Raw genomic sequence first — 20,134 nt, forward strand, 5'->3', positions numbered from 1 at the left:
AAGAAGAATGAAAAGAAGAAGAAGAATGAAAAGAAGAATTAAAAGAAGAATGAAAAGAAGAATTAAAAGAAGAATGAGAAGAATGAAAAGAAGAATGAAAAGAAGAAGAATGAAAAGAAGAATGAAAAGAAGAATGAAAAGAAGAAGAAGAAGAATGAAAAGAAGAATGAAAAGAAGAAGAAGAAGAATGAAAAGAAGAAGAAGAAGAAGAATGAAAAGAAGAATGAAAAGAAGAAGAAGAATGAAAAGAAGAAGAATGAAAAGAAGAAGAAGAAGAATGAAAAGAAGAATGAAAAGAAGAAGAAGAATGAAAAGAAGAAGAAGAATGAAAAGAAGAATGAAAAGAAGAAGAAGAAGAATGAAAAGAAGAAGAAGAATGAAAAGAGGAAGAATTCCAGTACAGCAAAAAGTGTATCTGCAGAGAGCTCCGCTATTTCTGACAGTTCTCTGACAGTTCTGACAGTTCATTTACAGTGGTTGAAACATTGTATCTATTTATTTCCGAATAAAAACATCTGTATCCTAAATGGAAACAAATAGATACAATGTTTCAACCGCTGTAAATGAACTGTCAGAACTGTCAGAGAACTGTCAGAAATAGCGGAGCTCTCTGCAGTGACACTTTTGCCGGCTGATCAGGGAAAATTCGATTCGTGCATCCGAAGTTTGCTAAAATTCGGATTCGATGCGAATCGAATTTTTCCTAATATTCGAAACGAATTCCACTTCGCCAAGTTCGATTCGCTCATCTCTAGCCCTAAGTAACGGTTCTGTGTCCCTCAGTAACAATTCTGTGTCTGTCCCTGAGTAACAATTCTGTGTCCCTAAGTAACGTTTCTGTGGCCCTAAGTAACGGTTCTGTGTCCCTCAGTAACAATTCTGTGTCCCTCAGTAACAATTCTGTGTCTGTCCCTGAGTAACAATTCTGTGTCCCTAAGTAACGTTTCTGTGGCCCTAAGTAACGGTTCTGTGGCCCTAAGTAACGTTTCTGTAGCCCTAAGTAACGTTTCTGTGGCCCTAAGTAACGTTTCTGTGGCCCTAAGTAACGGTTCTGTGTCCCTCAGTAACAATTCTGTGTCCCTCAGTAACAATTCTGTGTCTGTCCCTGAGTAACAATTCTGTGTCCCTAAGTAACGTTTCTGTGGCCCTAAGTAACGGTTCTGTGGCCCTAAGTAACGGTTCTGTGGCCCTCAGTAACAATTCTGTGTCCCTAAGTAACAATTCTGTGTCTGTCCCTAAGTAACAATTCTGTGACCCTAAGTAACGTTTCTGTGGCCCTAAGTAACGATTCTGTGGCCCTAAGTAACGGTTCTGTGGCCCTCAGTAACAATTCTGTGTCCCTCAGTAACAATTCTGTGTCCCTCAGTAACAATTCTGTGTCTGTCCCTAAGTAACAATTCTGTGGCCCTAAGTAACGTTTCTGTGGCCCTAAGTAACGTTTCTGTGGCCCTATGTAACGATTCTGTGGCCCTAAGTAACGTTTCTGTGGCCCTAAGTAACGTTTCTGTGGCCCTAAGTAACGATTCTGTGGCCCTAAGTAACGTTTCTGTGGCCCTAAGTAACGAATCTGTGGCCCTAAGTAACGATTCTGTGTCCCTAAGTAACGTTTCTGTGGCCCTAAGTAACGTTTCTGTGTCCCTAAGTAACGTTTCTCTGGCCCTAAGTAACATTTCTGTGTCCCTAAGTAACGTTTCTCTGGCCCTAAGTAACGTTTCTCTGGCCCTAAGTAACGTTTCTGTGTCCCTAACTCTCTCCCTCAATACAGCCAGGTCTGCCTCTGTTGAATGACTGGAGGCAAATGGAGAATTCTAAAATGGCCGCCATTTATAGCTCGACCATTACACAGTGCTGGCTGGCTGGCTGCTGATTGGCTAATGCGATCACATGTCATGAATGAATGCATTATGGGTCAGCGCGCCTTGTCTGCGCGCCTTCCCAGACATCCCCGCTCCGTCGCCGCACATGTCGCCGCCATTTTAGGAAAAATTTTGATTCGCGCATCCGAAGTATGCTAATTTTCGGATTCGTCGCGAATCGAAATTTTCCTAATATTCTAAACGAATTCCACTTCGCCTAGTTCGATTCGCTCATCTCTAGATATGACATCCATGCTGATATGTCAGTTAGTAAATTAGTAATGCGAGAGGAGACTGAAGGGGTGAGGTGAGGAGTAGAGAGATATGTTTGGGTGTCATTGGTGTAGAGGTGGTATTGGAAGCTGTGGGAAGTTATCAAGTGGCCAAGAGAGGAGGTATAGATAGACAAGAGAAGGGGTCTAAGAACAGAGCTTTGGGAGACCTCTAAAGAAAGAGGAGGTGTAGAGGAGGTGATAGAGTTATAGATAACACTGGAGGAGCAGTGTGATAGATAGATAGGAGGAGAACCAGGACAGAGTAGAATCTTGAAGGCCATGGCAGTGGAATTTATTGAGAAGGACCAGGTGATCAACAGTATTAAAGGCCGCAACAGTAGGTCTAGTAGTAAGAGTATGGAGTAGTGGCCATTGGTTTTAACAGTTAGTAATTTGTTAGTGAGTTTTTAATATGGCAGTTTCTGTGGAGTGCTGCAAGAGAAAGTCAGACTGTAAGGAGTCAAGAAGATTGCTATCAGTGAGGTCGGAGGGAAGATGGTTGTAGACTAAACGTTCTAAACATTTTGAGGTGAATGGGAGTAACAAGATACGTCTTAAGTTGTTCAGGTTGTGGGGTTCAGGGAGGGCTTTTTACGTATGGTGATGATCTGTGCATGCTTTAGAGGGGAGGGGAAGGTGCCAGTAGAGAGGGAGAGATTGAAGATGGAAGAAGTGAGAGAGCATAGAATGGAAGAAGAGGGTGACTGTAGTAGTTGTGAGGGAACAGGATCCAGGGGACAATTGGTTAGGTGGACATCTGAGAAACGTTTGGTAACCTCTTTAGTAGTAGACAGTTCAAAAGAGGAAAGGGTTGACTGTGCTATTAGACAAGGTATGTTAAGTGGGACAGATAAGTGTACAGTAGAGGTGTCCTCACCAGTATTGTTTTTGAAGAAAATGTATAATATTTGGGTGTTTTGTGTAATCTATAAGCCTAAATTGATTTTTTAAGCGTGTGCAAAAAACGCAAAAACACACCCCTTAATATTTGTCTGCAATATTGCTTGATAGCTAGCTCTTCATTCTGCAAAACTGTAGCTACTTTTTTTCTGTTAAGGGAGGTATTTTATCTGTTTTTTAGAAAATATAACTTTTAGCTTGAGGTGATTAGAGTGCATTGACAGTCCTGGAAGAGTTGCTTCTTTTGTAGAAACACTCTGCACCCAAAACACCACACACCCTCACCCCAGGTTCACTGCATATCCCCACATACTTAAAAAGCATTTAGTCCTTTCAGTATATATATATATATAAAGGTCAGCTCCTCAGTCACAAACCCCCACTGCACTGAAGATCCTCTCTAACGTGCAGTAGTGCAGGCTAGTACCTTGAGTCAATATTGTGCAAGCTTGAGCCAGTGGTACATACTTGATAGTCAGTAATCCATAGATATAATTGCTTGTACCCATTTTACTTATTTGCCTAACCAGGGCATGGACAGCCTTACATGGGAAAAAAAAAGTTAAAATCATGAAAAGTTTAAAAATATGCAAATAATGAAAAAAAAATAATGATGGTGGCTGGGAAAATGTTAATCTGGGAGTGCCCAGGCCCTGAACTAGAGGAAGGGGGTTGCCTAGGTGGTATGGAAGCAGTTAAAGTTCCAAGCTTGCATACAGACACTCGGCATGTGGGGAATTTGGAGACTTCTATTTTCCTTGATTCCAGGAAAAACCTTGTTGGGATGGTTGTTACTGAAGATGGTGGGGTGGGTATTGGGTTGGGTTTCAGAGTTTTAGGAGAAGGTTGGGCAGTCTTTCCCTTTTATACTGTAGCCTAACCAAGCTGCTTACATACTGCCCAGCTGCTGAACAATATCTGTAGATATTGTCACTCAAATAATACACTCTCATTTTTATTTCAAGATAAAACCTGCCTTGTTTCTTTCAATTTTTCTTTCAATATTTGAAATATTTTTGGAATATTGGGGATCGGAAATAGATGGAGGCAGGGGGAGTGTGAGGTTGTGATTTTGAGTTGATTTGATTTGACATTGTATTACATTTTTAGGACAGTGTGGTACTGTGAAAAAAGAGGCTTACTAACTATTTACTATTAATGTGTTTTGCCATTGGCTAATATGTACAAAGAGGGTTTAGCTCTATATTTTTTAAGAGTAAACTCTCCTATAGATTTTAAATATGTTGGGGCTGCTACTTCCACCAGTCAATTCAATCTTATTTATGCTGGATAAAAAAAATGCAACCAAAATTACCTAAAAAAAACTTTTTTTCCCAATTTTAATTTAATCAGATTGGGTGCTTCTTCTGTATTTAAGCCATGCTAAGTGTAAATGTTAAATATACATCCACAATATGTAATGCCAGAATACACACTGTCTGTAATAATCACACTGTCTTGTAATACTATTTATTGCTTAACAGCATCCCTCAAGCATGTAATTTAAAAGTTTAGTGTTTTTCCTATGTCCCTCTCGGAGTTGCATTAAAGACTCGCTCTCTGCAGTATTTTGAAAACATTCTATTGCTTTGATAAATGTCCCCATGGCAGTGCTCTGTTCCCCCATGATCTTTTTGGCAATACCTTGCCTATTAGCCTTGAAAATTGTCAGAAGTTATTATCAAGATTTGCCCCCATAGACTTCAGTGGGATTCACTGGTGAATTTGGGTTTCACCCATTTCAAGTAGGAATCAATGAAACCCACACATATCAAAGACAGTAGATTCTTCCATACCTTCTGCCTTGATGCATTTAATGACAGCATAGTGATTGGATTAAAGTGCGTGCCTGGGCATTACCCACAATTCATCCCAGCTTCCCTCTCTCTCCTCTAGATCATGTCTCATTATTATTTCTTTCTCTTTTTTCTTAAATCTGCAACAAGAAACAGGCTTGTAAAATACTTTCAAGAGCAGGTGTTGGGAGGTCAGTTCCTATTGATGTAGGTACATCCCCACAACTACATCTGCCAAGAGCCATTTCCCTACACACAGTATGCGGGCAGGCTTTTAAGTGTAAGGCAGCAGCCTAATTTTTCTGGGAAATCAATGTATCTTAATGGAGTGGGACATAAATGGGTGATGATAGGTGGGGATCTGTAGTCCAGCAGGCAGGACCCAAACAGGCAGTCCAAACAGGAAGTTGGGATTCTATTGAATTTCTGGCAGGATCACCAGGTCTTTTCCTGTACATGCACCACTGGAACTCAGGAAGCCAGCTGGTTGAGTGGTGAAACGTCTGCAACATTACATAACAAGTCCATTGAAATGTGAATAACTATTATTATGTATCTCATGAACTGAATAAGTAATTTATGTGCTGGAAAGAGTTACCTCGCTGAAATTGTGTTTTCCTTTCATTCTTTTAGTTACATAAGGTTGTGGAAACGTGATAGGGCAGCATGGTATTTTTCCTATAGATCATATTTTGTAATAGGAATGACAATGGGCTGCTTCTGCCTGCAGGAAATTGTCTGAATTGTCATTTCACCTGCAGTCTTTCTGTAAAACCAGCCAGTACATGCTTTGTGGAAGCCAATTAGAGAAGGAAAGTATGTGTGCGGGAACTGCAATTTGGAACATAGAAACCAGGAGATTGGGATATAAAATGATGTGTGATTTCCTCAGCGCTGGCTGCAATGGAAGGAGTAAAACCCAAAAATATCTGAAAATATAATATTTTGTACATTGATGAAAGGTGCTGTAAAGATAAGTCATGGATCAAAAGAGGGTATAACAGCACACCTCCCAATCAGGGGTGGTCTGACAACTCATGGGGCCCCCGGGCAATATGGGATCATGGGGCCCCTGTGTCCTTGTCTACACTCAAAGCACACCCAAAAAAGCCTATAAAAGGTACCAGGGGCATTTCATTGGGCCCCCTACTGACTCCGGGCCCTCGGGCAGTGCCCGAGTGCTTGAATGGTCAGTCCGCCCCTGCTCCCAATAGACAATACTCAGTGAGTCAACTTGATGATTCTCTTCACATTAGGGGTACTCCAAATTCCTGCACAAGAAAAGGTTGTGCTAGACCTGAAATTTAGCAATTGTCATCATGGAGTGATGGGTTTATTATACTGCTCATCTATGACATGTTTTGAGACAATAAAACAAAGGTATTTCTTGTTAAAGCGGAGCTCCACCCAAAAGAGGACGTTCCGCTTTAAGGACTGCTCCCCCGCTCCCCATTAAGGATTGGCACCTTTAGGGGGCGGGGTGAGCGGGTACCCGAATTTGACAATTACCCGCTCCCACTTCTAGGCGACCGGAAGCGGAAGGTGTCCTCCCTCCCTCCTTGTAGTCTTCTGGGACATGTGACATGTCCCAGAAGACTACAGGACCATTCAAGAAGCACAGCGCTACTCGCGCATGGTCAGTGGGTACCCAGCTGTGAAGCTGCAAGATATCACAGCCGAGTGCCCACAGTGAAGATGTTGGCCTCCTAGAATACAAGACAGCCAGTGAAATGGGCTGCGGGGACACACCACGGGACCGAGGGACAGGTAAGTGGCTGTTCTTTAAAAGTCAGCAGCTACAGTTTTTGTAGCTGCTGACTTTTATTTTTTGACAGGGTGAGTGGAACTCCACTTTAAATTCCATAGGTTCAGTGAACTCCTAACTTCCTGTTGTAACACTGATTCTTCTGCACTGAAATCCCAAAGAGTGTTGTCAGCCATTCTGAGTTCTGATTTGCTAGACTACAAAACATCTACTCCTTATGTTATGGAGATGAAAAGAGGGGGGGGGGGGGAGTTCTGTAGTCTAGCAGAACTCCAGCTGCTTGAGATTTCAGTACATGATAGGCAGAAATGTCAGCTCAAACAGAAAGTTAGGAGCATACTGGATTTTTGTTAGATCAACAAGTATTTTTCTTTACTTACAGCATTTTCAAGGAGACAAACATGTATTGCAGAGCACAGAGGTAATAAACTCATAATCATAAACGTAATACAACAATATTATGTGGTTGCTGGATTGCGTACTAGTTATGCTGTCCTACTAACGGTTAGCTGACAGCTGGCTAACAAAACTGACAGGAGCAGCGTTGTGTTTCATTCCAAAAGTGAATTTACTTCTGTGAATGGTTCTGTAAAACTGCAATACAATCACATTGTACAATATGTTACAATTAGTTACAATATGTTTGTAAACATGTCTCTTACAAATGCATACAATGAACACATTTCTTGCAAACAGCTACCTACAAATTACATTGAATACATTGAAATGTGATCTAGCTATGTATGTGACTTTAAAGTGTTACTAAACCCAGGACTCTGCATTCAGTATATCTGGTCTCCCACAGTACAGAGAACATGGAAATGCAATTATTTTAGTAAATATAAACCTTTTCTCATCAGCAGTTAGAGCATTCTTGTGACTTCTATCAGTTTACAAAGTTAAACAAAATCTCTCAATGCACCACTGAAAAGCTAAAAAGAAAACAACTGACTGGAGTTTTGACCCTTTCCTTCTCTGTCCAAATGAAAAAGTTTTGGTTTTGTTTATACTTTAAACCTGAACCTGATTAATACCTATTATACATGTATAATATGAAATACATATTTGGGAGCTGTCCTACCTGTCAAGCATATTTGTATTTCTGCCTATTCAGTACTGATATTTACACCTGGTTTTGGAATCTCCTTGTTCACAGAAAAGACGATCTGCAGTCTTAAATGTCAAGATACAACCACAGTGATTCTGGTAGAAAGATGTGCTGTTGACTGCCTAGGCTAGGGGTGGGCAACCTGCGGCTCTCTAGCTGTTGTGGAACTACATTTCACATGAGACATTGCAAAACTGACAGTTACAGCTATGACTTGCAGAGGCGTAATGGAACTTGTAGTCCTGCAACAGAGAGCCACAGGTTGCCCACCCCTGGCTTAGGCATTGATATCATGAGAAGGGCTGCCTACTTTTAAAAAAATGATGCCTTCACAGCACAGCATTGCACTCCTTTTTTACCCAACACAGTTTTCCTGTTGCCCTCAGTGACAGGCTGTCAGTGTGAACCAGCACAGTACGTGGCCCTCGGCATCTGTAATTTAAGATGTCTATGGCATTAACACATTTCACTTGCATCTAATAAAACTGTATCCTACAATAGCTGGGATTTGCTCAGATTTATGCCTTGTTTTGCTTCAACCACAGAAAAACTGTTAAACTTGGCTGTGAATAAAATGTAACCATGTGCAGATATTGTGCAGAAAACCTCAGGACGCCTTGGAATTTTACACCAAAATGTAATTGTTGCAAAAATAAGATATACTGTACATATTTATGTATAGTACATTTATTATATAATTTGTTTCCATTGTCATGTGATAAATCAAAGATCAACTATAATTGTAGTATTAAAATTATCTTCTGGATTTGTGGTGTCTGTGTTATTTTTGCAATTAGATGAATGAAATCAATTGAAAAGAGAAATGTAGTCAACATCAAGAGAACTAATGGTCTTCTTTTGTCTTTAATGTGATTGTGAACAGCTTTATGCTAATAGGCTATCCATGAGAGTTAAAGTGTATGTCTGGGTATATTTAAAAAAATGTGTAGTACATCTTTGCAATGCATGCACATTTTTCCCTTGTTTTGTCTCCTAAAAATATCAGTTGATCTGCCAGAAATCAATTGAGCTCCTAACTTCCTGTAGTGAGCGGACAAGGCAGGCTCTGAATTGCACTGAAATCCCAAGCCCTGTTACCATTTATGCCCAGATCACCTCTGTGGACTACAGATCTCCAGTATGTTAAATAAATTTGTTCTGTAATCCAAATCAGGAGCAAACAGCCTAGGGTGACATCGCTTCTGCTCCATAGCAGCGTTATTTGTCGACTAAAATATTTTCGTCAACAAAATTAACACTTTTTTTCATTGGCTAAAATACAACAAAAACTAAAACAATTCAGATGACTAAAATACGACTAAAACTAAAATGTCATTTTAGTCAAAAGATTATAACTAAAACTAAATGGAAATTTGACATCAAAATTAACACTGCACTACCACATAAGAATAATTAGGGAGCATCTACTAAGCTGCTGAAAGAAAAAAAAATAAGAAAAAGGCTTCTCTCATTTTTTTTCCCCTAATATTTAAAGTGTTACTAAACCCACAACAGTGTAATTAGTCTGTATATGCAATAAAGCATGCTTGTTATACTCACTGTGGAACCTAAGGGGTTAATCCTGTGCATTGTGTAAAAAGGTTCTCTGATCCTCTACTTCTTCTAGGGTCCCCCTCTTATCTTCTGATAAGACATATCTTGTGGAGTTACTTGGCACATGCTCAGTTTGGTGTTTATTGCTAGAGAGGTTTTTTTTTTTGCTTGGGAGAGTGAATGTGATCAGCACAGGGCCAATCAGCACTGTCCAGACAGAGGTCAGGAGTTCTGCATTCTCCTACGGCAAAATGAAAACTCCTCCTAGAAGCTGTAACCAGTGCTCAGCTGGACACTGATAGAAGTCGCAACTGCTAACTAAAACTAAAAAAATTCAGATGACTAAAATAAGACTAAAACTAAAATGGCATTTTAGTCAACAGACTTTGACTAAAACTAAATTGAAATTTGACATCAAAATTAACAATGGTACAAAAAACTGCATTCAATGATATATTTAGAACAAACAAAATTCAAATAAGAAGCTCATTATTATAGTATATAAATACCTTCGGTGATAACCCATCAGAATCCATGCATCATTAGTCTGCCTTTAGAGTGAATTCTGGTTGGTTGGCTGGTTGAGTTACTGCACATAAGAATCTCTAAGCCCTGGTTCACACCAGTACAGCTTTGAAGTTGCGTTACTCAGCGCACCTTCAAAACTGACTATTCAGTGTGATTTCATTGCGGCTTGTGCAGGAACCTTTTCAAAGTCAGTGCAACATGAGTCGCAGCAATATGAATGGTTCTATTGCCGCAAATGGGATGCGACTTGTCATGCGACTTTGAATTGACACTTCACGCTGGTATGAACCAGGGCTTAAGCTGGCCAAACTCAGACTGAAACTTAGCTGATCAATGTGTGGGCTCCCCCGATCAACAGAAGTTGATTGATTAATCAACTTCAGTTGAAGGGACATGTTGAAAAATATTCAATTGATCCTATCAGTCAATCAGCTGCAACCACTGACAGATACACATACAATGTCTTGGTTGGAGGATTCCTTCATCCACCTTATTGGTGGCACGTTTTCCACCAGGAGAGGAAGAAAACAATATATGCCCAACTGGAATTAACGATAATAACATGAAATAGGTTCTAGCCCTTCTCCATCTGTTTATAAATAAAAGGTTTTGGGTGGGTTTACGCTTTTAGGTGGGCTCATAACAATTTTTCATATCACAAAGCAGGGAGACACCTGTTCCAATACCAACTAATAGTGACATTCCTCTTATGTTGTAGAGTTTTCCTCTCCTTTTGTATTTTTTTTGGACAGGAAATAAAGAGAAATCTCTCTAACAGGACAAAGACAGCAAAACATAATCTGAGAGTTTCCATTTCCAAACTAAAAAAAGTTTGGGCTATACATACTCTTTCTATAACTATATCCTCTATTCCCTAATCTATTAAAAAAAAGACATCTTAAAATTACATTAACCATTTGTCCTCCTGAGGATTTACCCCCCTTCATGACCAGGCCATTTTTTGTGTTACGGCGCTGCGTTACTTTAACTGACAACTGCGCGGTCATGCAACGTTGCACCCATATTAAATTTACATCTTTTTTTCCCACATTGGGCTGTCTTTCGGTGGTATTTGATTGCCTGAGTGTTTTTTATTTTTTGCGCTATAAGCAAAAAAAGACTGACAATTTTGAGAAAAAAACTATATTTTGGACTCTTTGCTATTAAACATGTCCAGTAAAAAAATTTAAAGAATCAAATTTTGGCATAAATTTAGGCCAAAATATATTCTGAAACATGTCTTTGCTAAAAAAAAATCCTATAGGGTAAACTATGTGCTGGGAATGTTTTACTAGGGGGAGGGGGTGTTCTTCACTGTAAGTACACTGATCGGGATGCCTGTACTGTGCACAGCCATCCGAAGCAGTGTGCTCGAGCTGACAGGGAGGAAGATTGTTTGGTAATCACCATGCACCGGTGGGTAATTACTGTCCAGGAACCGGTGATTGAGGTCTGCGGCTGCGAACGGCAGCGCAAGTAGGGCGCGCGCACGGCTCGCATTCGCCCCCTACCCAGAAATGCAAAATCATGTATATATACATGATTCTGCGCACAGGTGCCGCCCTGTAGCAGTATATCTGCTATAGGGCAGTCCTTAAGCGGTTAAAGGTTTAGGGTTTTTTTCTTAAAATAACAAACATGTCATATTTACCTGCTCTGTGTAATGGTATTGCACAGAGCAGCCCAGAGCCTCCTTTTCGGGGGTCCCTCACCGGCATTCCTGCCCCCCCTTGTCCCCTCTGACAAGTGCCCCCAGAGCAAGACACTTGTCCATAAGACACACAGAATCGGGCTCAGCCAAAGGGAGCCAATGGCTCCTGCTATTGTATCTGAGCCAATGAGGAGCAAGAGAGCTGAGAGAGACTTGGCTCTCGTGCACATCGTTGGATCGAAATCGGGCTCAGGTATGTATTTAGGAGGGTTGCGAGGGAAGTTGCATGCAGAAGGTTTTTTACCCTGCTGCTTAGAACACAGTATGGTAAAAAACCTTCTGCCTTTCAATCGCTTTAAGAAAAAGAGTTCTGCTGAATAAGGCCACCAACACAGTTGAATACTGTCTGCAATACTATTTTATATTTGCACGTGACTGTAAACCCTCATCTTGTAAAATAACCCACTCTATTTAAAAGACTGTAGAAATGAAAGGCAAAACATTTGTGTATAGATATAAAAAAACATTATAAATACTTTTTTCCCCCTTTCTACCAATGATCACATACTTTTTGTTCTCAGTTGCATAGGAGCTGGGGGAGGAGAAGCAGCAGTACACTGATCTTCTCAGTGAAAGGCTGTGCTAGGGAAGGGGGGGGGGTGTCAGGACAAGTCTGATCATTGGAGGAGAGCAGGCTGAGTTCCCAGCATAGCTAGAGAACTGACCATGCTGTGCTCTCATGCCTAGTGTGGTCATTTTTTAATAGGAAGCAGGGGGACTGGTAGGAACACCAGGGATTTCAAACAAATGAAACAAAAAGAGCAGGATACTTTTTCATACATGGTACAGTAGGCACATATCAGGAATATGAAATATTGAGTTTAAAGCGGAACCATACTCACCTTGTCTCCAACAATGCAGCTCCCTGGAGCTTCTTACCCAACCATTGACATATGCAAGCGGCTGGCTTCCGGGTCTCAAATGCCGGCCGCTGTCATTGGCCAGGCAGGGATGAAGTCACTACCACGCATGCGTGGGAGTTCAATCAGATTCAGGAATGCCGAATTTATACAGTAAGCTGCCATGCACAGCTCACTGTACAAGAGCGGACAGGCAGGTAAGTAACTTTCATGCAGAAGAGACAAAGCATGTTTCTTCTCCATTAAAAATCCTGCTTGTTTGCCCTTTTTTTATTTTAAGCATAACATTCCACTAAGTTTTCAGCACAAACCTTTGGGTTATACCCCTTACTTCCAAATCCAAGCAGTTCTCATACACAGGTTTAGCAAAAACTTATGAAGACAAACAATCTCTAAACAAATATCTGAATAAGTCCATAAATATCTAAGCTGAAAAAAAGAAGCAAGGAACATATTTCGTCCTGCAGAAGGCATTCCAGTAAAAATAAGAGTTTTGACCAGTAAGGAAGAACAATATGCTGCTATTCTATTTGACTGGAGCTGTTTAGCTTGCAGCATTGGTTAGTCTCCCTTGTCCTATGCCCTGCACTGTTTATTTCGTCTGGCCTGCTCCAATGCTCAGTAGTCGGTGTTAATCCCTGTCAGAGCATGACCCTCACAAAGCGGAGGTCACAGCTCAGGGTGACTGGAGAAGGAAATCGCAGTGACGGCTGTTGACAGAAAGATGATACGCTTGTTGTTGGGGCTACAAGCTTCTTGTTTGGAGATGGCTACTAATCTTTAAGCCTCGGCATTCACACGATGAAGAGGCCTCAGCCCCATTCATAAATATTTTCTCATGCTCGGGCCTCCTGACCCTAAGGGGATTTGTTCACCCTGCCTCTGTTATTGTGACGGCCTTTGAGAATGCTGTGGAATTGCTTGTCATGTATCGTTGTCCTTATGTAATTTGCAGTATTTTACACCCCACACCCTAATGCATGAGGGATTGCACTGGGTTGTCAACTTAGGCCCCAAGGCCAACAAGGCCCTTACAGGTGCATCATTTTGCCACTGCTCAAAAGACAAGGGGTGGATAGCTAGTTGGAGCATAAGTGGTAAGGCTGGACACTAGAGATGTTTCATTGGTAGTGTATGTAGAGCACTGGTTGAGAAGATGGCTGCTGGTAATTACGATATAGGTGGGATAGGTGCAGTGTTGATCGAGAAGATGATTGCTTGTTCCATAGGTTAACAAACCAATGGTGGCGTATGAGTGCAAGCAGGAATTTAATGGGAAGGTAACCTGGTTTGACAGCAGGTATCCAAAACAAGGTAAAGCAATATATTGAAAACTGACCATAAACACTGTGAGATAAACAATGGTTCTGCATCAACAGCTGACAAAACCTGGTCAAAGTTCTTGGCCATGGTCACATTGAAACAGGTAGGGCTACAAATACAAGGGATCCAAGAGTCAAGTTACAAGAATGAGATCACAGTAAAACAATACAATGTATTGTCAACTTCCTGTGCTCAGAATGTAACTTCAAAAGGCTTTATAAAGTCTACCAAAAAACAATTGACAAGGGGCAGGTTTGAGGATTGGTAATACACATGGCTATGACATCCTCACTTGTCAGAAGAGGTACTGTGTTATTTTCATGTAAAAAAAAATTAGTGTGAGGTTCAGGCTGAAGATTCAGTAGCACAGAAACACAGATTCAACCCTAGACAGCATCATAATGCATGAGCTTGAAACATGGTAGAGGTTATTGGAACTGTAAGCAATCATATGCCTTTAGTAGAGACAAAAGATTGTAAGCTTTTTTGGTGTCAGGGACTAATGTAAATGGTTCTATGTACTTCATAAGGCTCTCTGGAGTAGTCAGCATTCTATAAATAAAATAAATAAGTAAATCTTTAAACAAGGTTATGGTGGACTTAACGGGCAATGAGCCAAAATCTAGGAAAGAGTCTTTCTAAGAACATAAAAATAAACAAAGTTGTTGAAATCTCTTAGTCCGTGGAACCTTCATCCAAACGTATTTTGGGCTTACTTCTCCTTAATGATAGGCAATTAGCCTGTAACTCTAGAGCCTGGTCCACATTCCTTTCTAGGTCAACGAACCAAACATCGTCAAATTTGGTTCAGGGACATACAATAATCAGACATCGTAGAGACACCGTAATGGTCTCCAAGGAACTAGCTGGGATTTATGGGTAACAAACTGGAATATCGTACTTAGGATTTATGTGGCTTGGCTGGTCGAGGTGCTGAAAAGGGGAGGTGCTCATTGGGTCCATCGCAGATGAACAAATCCAAAGCATATAAGGGGCATTAAATGGGGTTTAAGAAGGAAGGTTTGTGGCCAGAGCAATGGCCTGATAAACATGAGACTGCATCTCCGGAGTCTCTACAATCTTGAGCACGTTCAAACAGACACTTCCAGTTCGTATACCGCTGCATGTTTGGCGCTCTTTAATAAGCGGTTCATGTTGCAGCGGGAATTGGCCTTCTGGAATATTAGACTGAAAACTGGCTCAGCAGTATTTTAAGCATTCAAATGCTTACATCTAGTCTCTCTAGATGTTGGTTTGCTCATGTTTTCCATGATATTCAACTGTTTTGTATTGTCAATTTGTCACCTGAGGCTGACGGTTGTGTAAACTGGATCTTAGAGAACCCATAAAAGTGAGATGACTGTTTGCCAAAATGGTCAAGGAGACCGTCTCTTGACTGCAGCACTTTAGACAGCTCTGTTCCACCAGCCTGAAAGGGATACAAGTTTAGGGATGGGCTAGAAATCTTTTTTCTGATCAAATGTTGCTTGCTGAGCATATAGGTCTTTGTATCCTCCTTTTGCCCATCTGCCCTATGGACAGTTGGATTGTGCCTGCATAGAAATACAGAAAAAAGCACCAGAACAAAATTGGATAAAAGATCTTTTTAATTGTTGATTAAAAAATGTCATACAAAACAGCCAACACATTTTGAGGGCAACATCAATCCCCCTTCATCAGGGCTCAACAAAGGATAAAACTATTAGAAGCAGAACTGAACTCTCCTCATGGGGAAAAATCAGGCCAACAGCTAAGCCATCTTACAATACAGGGCAAAGTAAACATTCCCTGTTTGGCCGCCCCACCAGCTATTTGTACCTTCCTTTCACTTGCCTGGTGCTATACTTGGATACAAACAGTGAAAAAAAAATTTGGTACTTATGGATATAGAGGAGCATGTAACTCACTTGTTCCAGATCAGTGACCAAGAGAGACATTGGATCAGCATAACTACCAGGCAACTAGCATTTTTAAATGGATGCCAGCTCTGGTAGCCTACATATTTCTGTCAGTAGAGGGTCAGTGTCTGTGTAGTTCTTAAACCAGTAAGGGAATATGGATACAGTAGGGGTGATGACTCCTTTACCTATTGCAACCAAGGAGGCCTTTGAAGGCTTTCATTTAAAGTGGGCCTAGCATCAGATATATTTTTCCTATTTAGTGCATTTATATCTAATGTGTAAGTGTAACACTTCCAGGTATTTATGATCTCTCACAGAGATCAAAAATACTCCCCCTGAAAATGTCTTCATAAGCCTTTTCCCTCCTCGGGAGGGTAGAGCCATCTTTGTTCAGCCATCATCCATGGTCACCATCTGTTTCTTGGACTGAGATGTCAGCTCAGAGATGAAACAATCATACAAATCCTGGTTCCTGGCTGTGTTCACAAATGTCTGACACAGATCAGGGCCTGCTAAAGCTTCTTACCTTGTGATCATTGGGGTAGAGGAGACTGAAGAAATGCTTTCACCTGCCTGGAGTAGACTGGTGGCATCATTTCATCCTAGGCAAAGTTACTTGACTCGAGCTCAAAGATGATTCTATTAATAAAAGGTGAAGTTTTTTTGAAAAATGATAGAGTTGTTGTATATTGTGACATGTCAGGAATGTATTCATTCAGACTGTAAAGTTGCTGAAAGGTCCATTGTAAGTAATACAGTAAATTCAATAGGTCGATTTACCAAAAATATCACAATTTGCATTTTTCTGCCAAGGACCATGAATATATCACAAGAATGCATTACATACTACTCATTTTCACTCGATCAGCTTTATGTTTTTACTTACAAAAACAATAAAAGTCAGAGAAAAGACTCAACTTGTTACAAAAGTTAAATGCAGTTTTATCTGTTACTTAACAGCGACACACAGTTTATGTTTCTGAAGTACGTGTTACCTTTGGAAAGAGTGAGGCTTTATTAAACAGAACAAACATTATTTTTCTGGATTTTTTTTATGAAAAATGCTTTTAAAAAATTAATTATACTTATGTTTATAAAAGAAAAATAAATGAGATACATTTTTTAAGGTGTCACCAGTATTCTTAGAAAAATGTATGCAAGCCCGATTCAGAGCAACAGTGCCATCTATAGGACATTAGTTATACTTCAGTTTGAAATTCCAAGGTACACACAGCTCAGGATGTCCAAGTGTACCTTCTAGGCCTCATGGGTTGCTGGATAAAGGGAAGGAGATGCACACGTTTACTGATTTCATCTGCACATGATGGGATTATTGAAGTGAATACTCACACATCTTACTGTGTGAACAGTCTCAATTCCTTTAGGAAATCAAACTAATTTTCCTAATTCTTAGGTGCCGTTTAAAGCCTATTGCACCTTCGGGCCCCTTTCATCTGGGCATTCTATCAGTCTGTTTTTGACCCATGGTTTGACTGCAATGCATCCCTATGGGTGGTTGGGCCTGACCGAAAGCAATAAGTTTGTGCACAGATCCACTTTTTTGAAGAGGTGCTTGAATTACAGTAAACTCTATTATGTATATCAAATTCTATTCAAAAAAATATCCCAGGTGATACCAACCCTTTTGGCAATGCCACACCTCTGACACATCAAGGCTAAAGATAGAGGTTTTATTTTGGGAAACACTCCTCCTAAAGCAACATACTGAATGGTAAAAGCAACAAGCAATGTCAGATAACAATTTTGTACAACTTAACAAACCATTAGAGGTCCTCTTAAAGTGTTTTGTACCTGAAGCCTGAATCTTGGGTGCTCCTACTAAAGGGGCAGTACTGAAAGCTAAAAGGTCCTTCAGTCTCTCAAACAACCTGTCACTGGCCAGTGTACTACTAAATATTGAGCACTCAGGTTTAAGTGGATCCCATAGAAATTGTATCCCATGGCAAGGTGTCACTGTTCCTTTGTGGGTTAAGAAGTTGTGGCCTGTGGCCTCTCACCACCACGCAATCTGTGAAATGTGTAACAAAGTTGTGGTCCACGGCCTCACCACCTTGGCCTCTGCAGTCTGTCAATAAGCCTCCTCCCACTCTCTGGCATCTGAAACAGGCAGTGTTGGTGGTGACACAGGACCCTGTAATAATGGCATTCTCTCACAGAACAATAGAAGCCCCTTTCATCTAGCTCACTGGGTCAGTCCGACAGCTGTGCCCTCTCTAGACACCACAATGGACATTCAAGACAGGCAGTTCTCCAACTCTGCAGCCCAGTGTTTGGTCACCTCTCACATCCCACGTGAAACTGCCCCAAGCCTGGGCCTCTCCTTCCTTTACCTTCTCTCTGCAGCACACAGTTCTCGTGGCTTGACAGAGGCTGTCTCCTGGGGACTACATCCACTATAGTTCCAGCAGCTCCCAGCACTCTTTCACAGTTTCCTGGGCAGGCGCTTCCTTTTCTAGGCTGCAGTGCAGCCAATCACAGTGCCTTGTATCCTGGCCCTCTTCCACTGCTTGTTCCAAACAAATGGAAGTGATGGGAAAACTATGAGGTTTGGAACCTCACCGTGGACATTTCAAGGAGGCAAAGAAATGCAGCAAAAAGTGATTTATATTAAATATAGATTACAGTGCCATTAACTATGGGATATTATCCCAATCAGGGGCGGACTGACCATTTGGAAACTCGGGCACTGCCCGAGGGCCCGGGGTCAGTAGGGGGCCCCATGAGATGCCCCTGGTACCTTTTTCATAGGCTTTTTTGAGTTTGGGCAAGGACACTGCGGCCCCATGATCCCCTATTGCCCAGGGGCCCCATGAGTTGTCAGCCCGCCCTTGAGCACAAAATACAAATGTGTTAATGGTGACTCAGGGAAAAAAACTGTTTAATTTAAGGTGTCTGAAAAAGACTACACAATGAAGGCAGATGAGAAGCAGTTCAATCTTTAACTGCATAAGGGGTTCTTTACTGTTAGAGTGATAAAGAGACGGAACTCCCTTCCACAGTTAGGCTGGCCAAAGATGGGTCAGTGTTTTTATTCAACCAACCATGTGGATAGGGGAATACTCCCTGCTGTGTCATTGTATGTTGACAGTAGGGAGATTTGCCTGCCATCAGATTACACTGATCAGCACTACAGGCTATACCCTGCAGTGCTGATTGATTGTAAACATGGAGATCGACTTCTGTTCAACCACAGTGACCATACATACATGATTTGGCTGGTCCCTGCTTTACCCTCTAATGTGCTACTAGGATAGTGTATTGCAGGTAAAATCATTGTGTATGACTCATGGTAATTGTGTGAGTCTGTGATTGAGATTGGGTTATTTGAGGTTAGCTGGATGACTCAACAGATTGTGGCTCTATCACCTCCTCCTGATTCTGGAGGACCATAGAACCTTCCAGAAGTCAGTAAGCTGGAAGGGGTATAGACCTTATCTGCACGGGAGTCCAGCCAATCCCAGGTTTGGAGGCTCTGGTAGAATGGTGGACTGGATCATAAATATGAGAGATTCAGGCTGACAAGAGAGCAGGGTGGAAGATGGAGTGCTGAGGAGACTGTCAGTGCCTAGGATTGGCTCAAGCTGGCTCGGGAGGATACACTCAGCGGTGAGGCGTGAAAGGGATTGAGACATGTAGCAGCAGGGAGCAAAGAGGACAGTGTGAGTACAGCAGCACAGTCTGGGATCTATTAGGGGAAGGATTGCCACACGTAGCAAACTTTCTAGAGACAGCACTGGGCTCAATCCTTAATCCTTGTCCCGGGAGATCTTCCAAGAAGTCAGGAGGTAGTGCTTGCAGGCTGTGGAGCTGGGAGCAGCACTATAGGGGGACATCTCTGCATGTAGCTACGAGAAGTAAAGTTGATTTTTGAGGGGCTGCTAGTTCCTCGCCCGTAAAGGGCAGCTGCTACTGTTCCGCAATGACTGATGGCTTTCAGGTAAAGAACAGTCCAGTATCTGCCCTTGTACTTACGGAGGGAGTGTCCCCTTTACATTGTTTCAAGCCAAACTGGGCATCCCATAATCTCTATTTCCCTATCCAAGTTGATTTCCCCTAATAAAACATCAAAACCTAGCCCATGGACTTTGGTAATTGTCTTTTGGATGCAAATCTGTGTGAGAAGTACCTGTTGCCTGGCTGTGTGGAAAGAGGCTTAGGAATCCCCACTACACAGCGGCCCTCACGAGGGTAGCACTACATATGGCAGGTTAAAGCTGACCATAGATGGATAGAATTTTGAATGAAAAATCTTTGGGAAAAGAAGTTTGTTTTTCTAATCATTTGTGGGTGAAATCGGCATTTATTTTCGACCACCGTGATCTTAAAATTAGAAGGAGCAGGATGGAAAGGTTTTCTCAAAGAAATGAATTTCTAAAAGTGTATATGGTGTTTGCTCAGTAAAGTCCATGCATTCCAAAACCAAATGTTAAAAGTAAATTAAATCGTTCAAATGACAAATGAATGTTCTGAGAAAATTTGTATGAATCTTCCTGTGAGATATACTTTTTTGTGAACACAATACACAGGGATATGGGA

This window comes from Staurois parvus, unplaced genomic scaffold (assembly GCF_062004578.1).
Source record: "Staurois parvus isolate SC_StPar_1 unplaced genomic scaffold, SC_StPar_1.0 ptg000249l, whole genome shotgun sequence".
Lineage (NCBI taxonomy): Eukaryota > Metazoa > Chordata > Amphibia > Anura > Ranidae > Staurois > Staurois parvus.